At 61.0% G+C, this 8,833-nt stretch overlaps 1 long non-coding RNA gene across 1 annotated transcript in view; it reads left to right on the forward strand.

Moving 5' to 3' along the window:
- Positions 1-8,471, forward strand: part of LOC118640847 — a 29,489-nt gene extending 21,018 nt beyond the window's left edge. The window contains exon 2 of the long non-coding RNA XR_004961469.1: positions 7,918-8,471. This is a non-coding gene — a long non-coding RNA (uncharacterized LOC118640847). The remainder of the gene's footprint in view (positions 1-7,917) is intronic.
- Positions 8,472-8,833: the final 362 nt, after the last annotated feature.

The raw sequence follows: 8,833 nt of genomic DNA on the forward strand, positions 1-8,833 counted from the left end.
TCTCTCTGCTCCGCCGGCCATCATCAGCCTCAGCGGTACGCACGGTATCTGGTGGTCCAGTCCCCACATCGTTCTTTCCCAGAGCTTTTCTGGCCATTTCTGTTTGCGTATCTTTCTGCATGAATCTTAGGATCAAGTTGTCCTCTTTCAAAACAAAGCGATGCCCTGGCCGGTTTGGCTCAGCGGTTAGAGCGTCGGCCTGCGGTCCGGAGAGACCCGGGTTCGGTTCCCGCTAAGGGCACGTACTTCGGTTGCAGTTTGTCCTCGGCTCTGGTTGGTCAAAACAAAGCGAAGCGGCAGCGGAAATGCCGCTGGAAGCATGGAGACGCCACGTGGGGAAAGGTGGCTCTTGTTCACTCTGCGCCCGGAGGCTGCGCAGCCGTCTCCAGCTCGGCCACCTCCCGTCATGTCCTGTCCGCGCTGGCTCGTGCCCGAGCCTATGGGAGCGTGCGATCGGCGGCACGCGTGCCCCCAGCACAGCAGATGGGGTGTGCCAGGGCCCTGGCGGTCTTGCGTGGGGCTCGATTGCGTGCGGGTGGTGCCCGCCGTGGTCGTGGCTACCAGCTGGTGCGCGCTGCCCAGGGGCCCCTCTGGTGCCGAGAGTCTCTCGTAGGAGCACTCATGTTCTCTGAGCTCTCACGGTGATGGTGATGGCAGGAACAGGGGCGATGACAACCCCGAGGCCATCGGCATGAGTGGGGGTGGGGCAGGCACCCACCACTGCAAGAGCTTCCCCTGCTGCAGGCCCAGTTGTAGGCCAGGAGTCCCTGCTCCCCTGGGCCTCACCCGTTCGATGTGGGAGATGTGGCCGCTGGGTGTCAGTGCCGTGGGGATCTGTAAACCACTGGTGTTTTTAGTGACAGCCGAACGGCCCCTCCCCACCAGAACACAGGCCTTTCTGCTGCCCGCGAAGCTGCTGCAGGCCAGGCCCGGGATACCCTGGAGCCTGGCAGGTGAAGGGCCCCAGTGGTGGGCCATCTGCCCAGCTTCCCAGAGCAGGAGGCCGAGCGGGACTCCCGGGGGTGAAGCACTGGCAGTCCTGAGGGTGGGGGGTGGAAGTGGCCCTGTGCCAGCTGCCGCCCCTCAGAATGGCACCTACCTCTTGGCGAAGGCAGCCCCTTGCCGGCAGGGAATGGCCAGGGGCCTGGGAGCCCAGGGAAAGCTGTTTCTCTGCCGAGGCCTCTCCCTGTGCCTCCTGACTGGGAGCAGCCCTGCCCCCCACCCCACCACACACACCCTGGTTCCCTGAGCTCCCTGACGTGTGCTCCTGTGATCCCGAGCATCCCTGTTAAGTTGATGGATCCATTTGCTCTTCCCTGGGGGAGGGGAGGGGAGGGGGAGGGGCTGGGCAGAGCTGCGTTCCCTCCCTCCTCCTGCTGGAGGGGATGGCCTGGCTGCCCAGAGCCTGAGCGCAGAGGCCCAGCAGGAGGCAGAAGGCCAGCCGGTCAGACACGCACTGACCCAGGCAGCAAAGGTCTGCAGATGGCCCTGGTCCCAGCTTAGGCGAGACACAGGGAAATGGCAGAAAAGGTCCCAGGACTGCCCGCAAGAGGCAGTTTCTGCGGTGCTGTTGGGGCGCCAGTGGGGGCTGCCAGTGTGGCCAGGCTGGAGGGAGGGATTGAGACATCTGGGAGCAGGCCCTTCCGAGGGGAGGGCGAGGGGAGGGCAGAGCGGGAAGGGTGTCCCCAGGGCCAAGCCGAGCTCAGGGCTGAGCTGCGCCCTGTGCACCGCAGGCGGCCAGCGACCAGGGCGCGAGGGGCTCGGGGAAGAGAGCCCCAGCGCTCCCAGCCCGGCTCCCGGCTCCTCCGAGGGAACAAGCCGTCCTACCGGCCTGCCCTGCCCTGCGGCTTGGGCAAGAGAGTGCTTGGGACGCTCTGTTCCCCGATAAGATGAGGCAATCATGTGGCCGCCTCGCCAGGGCGCCAGGGACATTTATGCAACCCCGCCCTGCGCCCTGGGCCTGCTGCCACCAAGTCCCCCAGCTGCCCTGCTCTGAGCAGCCCGTCCCCAGCTACCCCCTCTCTGTCTGCACCCCCCTCCCCTCCCCAGTGCCCCGTGACTGCCCCCAGGGCCCAGTGTGACCCCGCACTGCCCCACAGCCACACAGCTTCCAGACACCTGCTAGTTCCTCCACCCCCGGCATGGCCTGGCCCTGGGTCCCCAAGACCCCACAGTGACCCGGCCCTCCCCCGGTGTCCTTCACCGCCTCCCTGTGCACCCAGCCCCCCAGAAGACAGGATCTCTGCCTGTTTCTCTCACCCTGCCCCCATCACGAGTGCCTTCCCCAAACAGCCCGCCGTCCTGAAAATGGGAGCAGCCAGACTGAGGGGTGTCCGGGGCTTAGGCTGGGAGGCCAGGGAGGGCGGAGCCCCCCTCGAGGTTCAGGAGTCCCGGAGAGCCAGTGTCACTGAGCGGACTGCACACTCTCCTGGTGGCGGCCCGGGCACTGCTGCCGCCCCTGTCAAAGGCCGGGGGAGGCAGGTGCAGCCTCTGAGCCCAGTGAGGAGGGAGCTGTTCGGCCCAGGGGGCTGACTTCTGTAGGACCCGCACCTACAGGCCCCCAGCACTTGGCGTCCGTCCCAGAAGCAGGGTTCCAGAGTGAGGCCCAGGGACACTGGGGGTAACATCCTCCCCCTGTTCTCATAGTAATATCATTGGTCCTTCTTTCTTTCAAAAGACAACAATGAGATATTCCAGAGGTTCCGTGACAGCTACTGGAGTGTGTGCTCGAGTTTCCGTTTCCTTTCAGTCTCTCCCTCTCCCTCTCTCGTATATGTATGTGTGTATATATATATTTGATGGCATCACGGATGTCCCCGAATTCCCCCGGCCCCCATCCAGCCCTGCCTCAGGCCTTCCCCACACTGGGGTGCTGTCCATGGGCCATGCACATAAATACGTAAGTTACTGGGTTCATCTCTTCTCATCCTCCCTCACCCACCCCTGAGACATGTCCGTCTGTTCCATGCCTCCGTGTCTCCAGACTTATTTTGTTAGTCAATTCATTTTGTTCATTAGATTCCACAAATAAGCGAGGTCATGTGCTATTTGTCTTCCTCTGGCTGGCTTGTTGCACTCAGCACAGTCGCGGTCCAGGGCAGTGGACACAGCCTCGTGCACAAGGCTGCAGGGCCCGTGTATGCAGAAGTGCTGCCCTGGGACACGGTCCCCTCCCTTCCCACTCTGCTGGCCATTCCTCATCAGTGTCCAGGCTGCCCCTTGAATGTCACCACTCCGGGGATGGCCCGGCCCGACCCTGGTGCTGCCGTGCCAGCACGGATCAGCTCCCAGCTCCCGCCTGCTGTGGCCCCGCTGACTGCCCCTCCCCCGCGGCATAGGCAGACGGCTTAGCGAATGGAGCAGGGAGGACCCTGTCTGTCCGCCTCACAACCATGTCCCCAGGGCCAGCTGTGAGGTTTGCACCCCATAAAAGTGTTGAGCTGTTGACGCCCAGACAGGCCTCGTGGTGGCGCCTGGCCCTCCTCCCCTCCCCCACGCCAGGCTGCTGGCACCAGCGTGCCATCTCGGTGCCCGTCTATAGGTAACACCCACCTCACGTGCCTCCCAGACGGGTCGGCAGAAGGACCCCCACTAAAAGGATAAGCCCTCAGCAAGGGCTCAGGACTTACTTGGAAGCAAGGGTGAGTCTGAATGTGGGTGGTTCCCCTCCGCAAATCCAAGGAGCCCTAGTTGGTGAGGATAGTGGGTCAGAGCCACAGTGATAACTAACGTTCCAGGGTCGGCACCCGGCATGTGCCAGGCACAGCCCCGAGGGCTGGCTGTGGGCATCAGTGTAAGCATGGGCTGCACATTTGTCTCCTGTGGCTGCCACACATGACCACAGACCGAGTGGCTCACAGCCGCGGGAGTGTGTCTGTCACTGGCAGGGGTGCCGAGGTCTGCGTCATGCAGTGCGAGGCCTTCTGGAGGCCTCGTACATCTCGTGCTTAGATTTCCTTGGCTTAGACACACCAGGCCATCTCCCTCCGCCGCCACACGCTCTCCTCTCTGCGTCCTTTCCCCTTGTCCTCTAGGACCCTGTGACTCATTTTAGACGCTCACCTCCGCTTGATCTGCAAAGACCCTCTGCCGCACAAGGACACGCTCAGAGGCTGCAGGGACCAGGACAGGGCTGTGCCTCTCGGGGACACTGGGCCACCACGGGCAGTACAGCGCTAGTCTGAGGCCATGCTATCCACACCCTGGGGACGCAGCGTCTGAGCCTCATCTGTCGGCCTTGACACCCCCTACTCTTTTTTTGTTTTAATCCTCACCTGAGGATAGTTTTCTATTTATCTTCCGATAGAGTGGGAGGGAGAGAGAAACATCCATGTCAGAGGGGACACGTCGACTGGCTGCCAGGGCCTGGGACGAACTGCAGCTGAGGTACGTGCCCTTGACCGGAATCGAACCCATGACTCTTTGGTCCGTGGGCCGATGCTCTACCACTGAGCCAAACCGGCCATGGCGACGCCCCCAACTCTTGAACTCAGCACCCGCTCACAAGAAGCAAAACCATTCTTTCGATGCTGGACCTGTACCAGCATAGTGACTGGTGTCCCTGTGACTGTCCTGGAGTGGAATTAGCCTGGCGTTTCCCAAGCACTTCTGTCCACAGAATTTTCTTCCCCTGGCGCCCAACAGCAATTTATTCAATTCTAATGTCTCTTTGAACTTGGTTTGGCAAACTCTGGCCAGATACATAAAGAATTCTATTTAAATATCCCTTTTTCCTGTTATCAAAGAGATAAATGCATGGTTTTTTAAAAAGACACGTAACTTAGAAGAGCTTATAAACAACGCAAGAATTCTCTTCTCAACCCAGACCTGCTCCCAAGAGCCCGGCCTGGCTCTGGTTTCTGTTGTCTTGTTGGTTCTGCCAGAAACAGGCCAGTGTCCCTGCTGCTTCCCTGCGTCCTGAAGGCCCGGTGGGTGTGTCCTTATTGTATTCTCCTGTTGACTGTCCTTGTAACCTGAGCCTCATTTAGGGAGTCCCTCTGACTACACCTGTGTGTTCCCGCCGTCCCCTCGGTCCATGTGGTCTGCCGGGCCATGCGCCACCTCTGTGAGACTGGATCTCACTGAGTCGAGGGCTGGTGCTCCCGTGAGCACGACTGTTAAGTGAGAGTCCTCCTGTAGGCCAGGCGGGTGCTGCCATTGTTCCCTTCCGCCTCCTCGTGGGCTTCTTGTGAAGCCCCGGATCCCGGGCTCCGCCCGGATCGCTCATGAGCACCAGGTGTTTCAGTTTGCTTCGGAGACCACAGTTTTCTTGCATGTCTTCTATTTTTCCTGCAGTTGCTCATTGCCTCTTTTTTTCTTTTCCTTTTCGTCAAACAATAGTATGTGTCTACAGTGTCCTGATTTAAAAAACAAACATGTTTTTATTGATTTTTTTTTTAGAGAGAGAGATAGGAACCTTGATGAGAGAGAAACATGCCCCCCACTGGGGATCGAGCCCGCAACCAGGGCATCTGCACTGACCGAGAATTGAACCTGTGACCTCTAGGTGCATGAGACGACACTCAGCTCACTGAGCCACGCTGCTGGGCTGTGTCCTGACATGTGTTCGGCCTCGTGGTCACACTCTCTGGTGCACGGGACTAACTTCTTGGGACTCCCGCCCTGTGTTTCCGGGGCCTCTCCTCCATGGCCCCCAGGTCTCTGCCTGAGCCCCACCCCCTGTCGTTCACTCACTCCCCTGGCTTCTCGCGATTGTCTCACCTCTGCCGAGTGTGAGAGGTCCCCTCGGAAGGGTCTGTTCCTCCGTCATCCAGGGTGACATGAGAAGCCTGTCGCAGCCTTGATCCCGCAGGGGTGACCCGATGTTCCTTGGTCTTGCCTCTCTCTCTGAAGTCCGTCTCCTCTTTGTACCCAGCGTTCTGACTCTGCAGAGATTCTCAGAGGAGCCCTGCTCCCCGCCCTGCCCACCTGTCAGCCCCGCCTCCCTTTTCTTTCTCTAACCTGCCAGATGCTGTGGTTTCTGGGTGACCGCCTCTCCTCCTTTTCTTCTCTCCTTTTACTCAGTCTTCTGTTAGGCGGGTACCCCATTCCCTGAAACTCTGAACTGTTAGTTTCTACTGTTTATAATCATCACATAGGTTGGGGATGGATGGTCTGCTTTCCTGTTTGATTTCATGCCCTCCCCCCACACCATGCCCCCCACACCATGCCCTCCCCCCACACCATGCTCCCCCACCATGCTCTCCCCCCACACCATGCCCTCCCCCCCACCAGCCCCCCACACCATGTCCTCCCCCACCCCCCCACCAGGCCCCCCCGCACCGTGCCCCCCAGCACCATGCCCCTCCACACCATGCCCCCCCGCACCATGCCCCTCTACACCATGCCCCTCCACACCATGCCCCCCGCACCAGGCCCCCACACCATGGCCCCCCCACCATGCCCCCCGCACCAGGCCCCCACACCATGCCCCTCCACACCATGCCCCCACACCATGCCCCCCGCACCAGGCCCCCACATCATGCCCCTCCACACCATGCCCCCCGCACCAGGCCCCCACACCATGCCCCTCCACACCATGCCCCCCGCACCAGGCCGCCCCCCACCAGGCCCCCCGCACCAGGCCCCCACACCATGGCCCCCCCCACGCCCCGGAGCATGATAAAATCAGGAAGGACGGGCATACAGCCGCCACACAGGGCCGGCGTCCGCGCTGCCAGGAGACAAGGACACTGACGTGGACATGTTTTTCTAGAGCACGTTTCTGTTCTGTGCTCTGGGGATATTTCCAGCTTTACTCTGGAATTTCTGTTTGGGCAAAGATACTCCCAACTTCTAAACAGTGTTTGGTTCTCTGGAGTTCCTTTTCGTGGTCTCCTGTTTGCTTTTTGCATCGAGCTCTGTCTGCAATGTCCCCGAGAATGCTCATTAGGAGTCTCAGGCTAACGCTCTTCTGTTTCCTGGCTTCCTTCTTTTTCCGCTGGAGTCGCTGGCTTTGTGGCTCTTGGCTTTTCCCTTTCATGCTGCTGGTTTTCCTTGGCCACCTGGCCGTCCTTGGGTGTCTGTTTATATTTCAGTTTGATGAGCTCATTCGGGATGGGTGGTGTGGGTTTCCTCTGGGCACAGGTGGGCCAGCTTCAAGGACTGGAGCGGGCAAGGTGGCTGTGTGCCCACCCCAGTGCCAGAAGGGCTGCAGTCTGGGGTGCCAGGCCCTCCCACTGGTTCTTCCCGAGCAGTTGGCATCATTTTCCGTGGTTCAGAGTCTGCCTGGGTAAATGCAGGCCTGTCCCTCGCTCTGACCCAGGGATGGGAGGGATGGGAGGGAAGGGGGCAGGGTCTTGTCCACAGCTGACCTTTGCTACCTCCCTGTCACTTCGTGTTCTGGGCAGCCACCCTCGTCTGTCTCACCCTTCTCGGTGCTGCAGGAGTTTCCTGTTGCAATTCCTGTCCTGCTGGCTGTCACCAATTGGCCGCTTTGGGACTTCTCTGCGGGAAGGAGCAGCAGACTCTGGTGGGAGCCTGCTGAGCTGACCCAGACATCTTGGTCAGACTTGCAGAGCAGACGCCCTCCTGCTACAGATGGGAGATGAGAGAGTGCCTGCAGGGGTGTGGGCCAGGTGGGGTAGCTGGCCTCTCCCAGGTGCGGACCCCTCCCTGGCCCCGACTTCCCTCCTGGCTCAGTATTAGGCTGGGGAGAGCTGGGCTGCACAGGCTGCTGGCTGGCATGCTCTGGTGTGTACTAGAGGGGGCCCTGCCAGTCACCCTGGGAGAGGTCTGCTTCCACCCCAGGTCCGTGCAGGAGGGCACAGGCATGCACATCGTTGCCTTGATGGATTTGCCATGCACGGGTGGTGGTGGGGTACGGAGAAAGAGGGCGCAGCAGGGCGGGGGCGGCCAGGGGCGGCGGAGCCGCTGGGGGTGGCTGCGCGCCCACTGACGCTGTGCGTGTCCCCGCAGGTGAGAGGCCCTTCGCCTGCAGCTGGCCGGACTGCAGCAAGAAGTTCGCGCGCTCCGACGAGCTGGCGCGCCACTACCGCACGCACACGGGCGAGAAGAAGTTCAGCTGCCCCATCTGCGGCAAGCGCTTCATGCGCAGCGACCACCTGACCAAGCACGCGCGCCGCCACGCCAACTTCCACCCGGGCATGCTGCAGCGGCGCGCGGGCGGCTCCCGCACCGGCTCGCTCAGCGACTACAGCCGCTCCGACGCCAGCAGCCCCACCATCAGCCCGGCCAGCTCGCCCTGAGCCCGGCCGGCCGCAGCAGCACAGCCCCACCCCGCCCCTGTCTCGCCGTGGGTTCCCCACTACAGCCATGAGCATGCAGGTGCTCACGTCCTCTGTGACCCCGTCTTTTCCTTTTGTCATCAGAAAAGAGACAGAACTTGATGGAGTCCACCACAACCCCCCCCCCTCCAATTTCTTCACCTCAGGTGTCTAACTCAATTTGTAAAAAAAAAAAAAACCACAAAAAAAACCAACAAAAAAATGTTTTTCAAAAAACACCACCCACGAATTGCACAATGGACAGACCCACGAAGGTGAGAGTCGGCGGTGTCGAACCCCTTTCTCAGGGATGGACATGGTCCAGAGGTCAGTGAGGACACCCCTTCCTGCCGCCTTACTCTGTACATAGATTTGCACTCTGCTGGGCTCGCTCGGGGACACTCTGGGGACAGCGGGGGAGCCGAGCAGGTGGAGCTCAGCGTCCAGCCTGCAGGTCCGTCCTTCGGTCACTAGGAGCCGAGTGGTCACTGACGTTTTTGCTTCCAGGGCAGGTGCGCAAGCAGGGTGCCTGGTCCCTGTCTGGCTGCCACCGCCCAGCCTGCAGCCTCTGTCCCAGCAGCCGGCCAGGTGCAGGACTTAGACGGGTC

This window comes from Molossus molossus, unplaced genomic scaffold (genome assembly GCF_014108415.1).
Source record: "Molossus molossus isolate mMolMol1 unplaced genomic scaffold, mMolMol1.p scaffold_m16_p_24, whole genome shotgun sequence".
Lineage (NCBI taxonomy): Eukaryota > Metazoa > Chordata > Mammalia > Chiroptera > Molossidae > Molossus > Molossus molossus.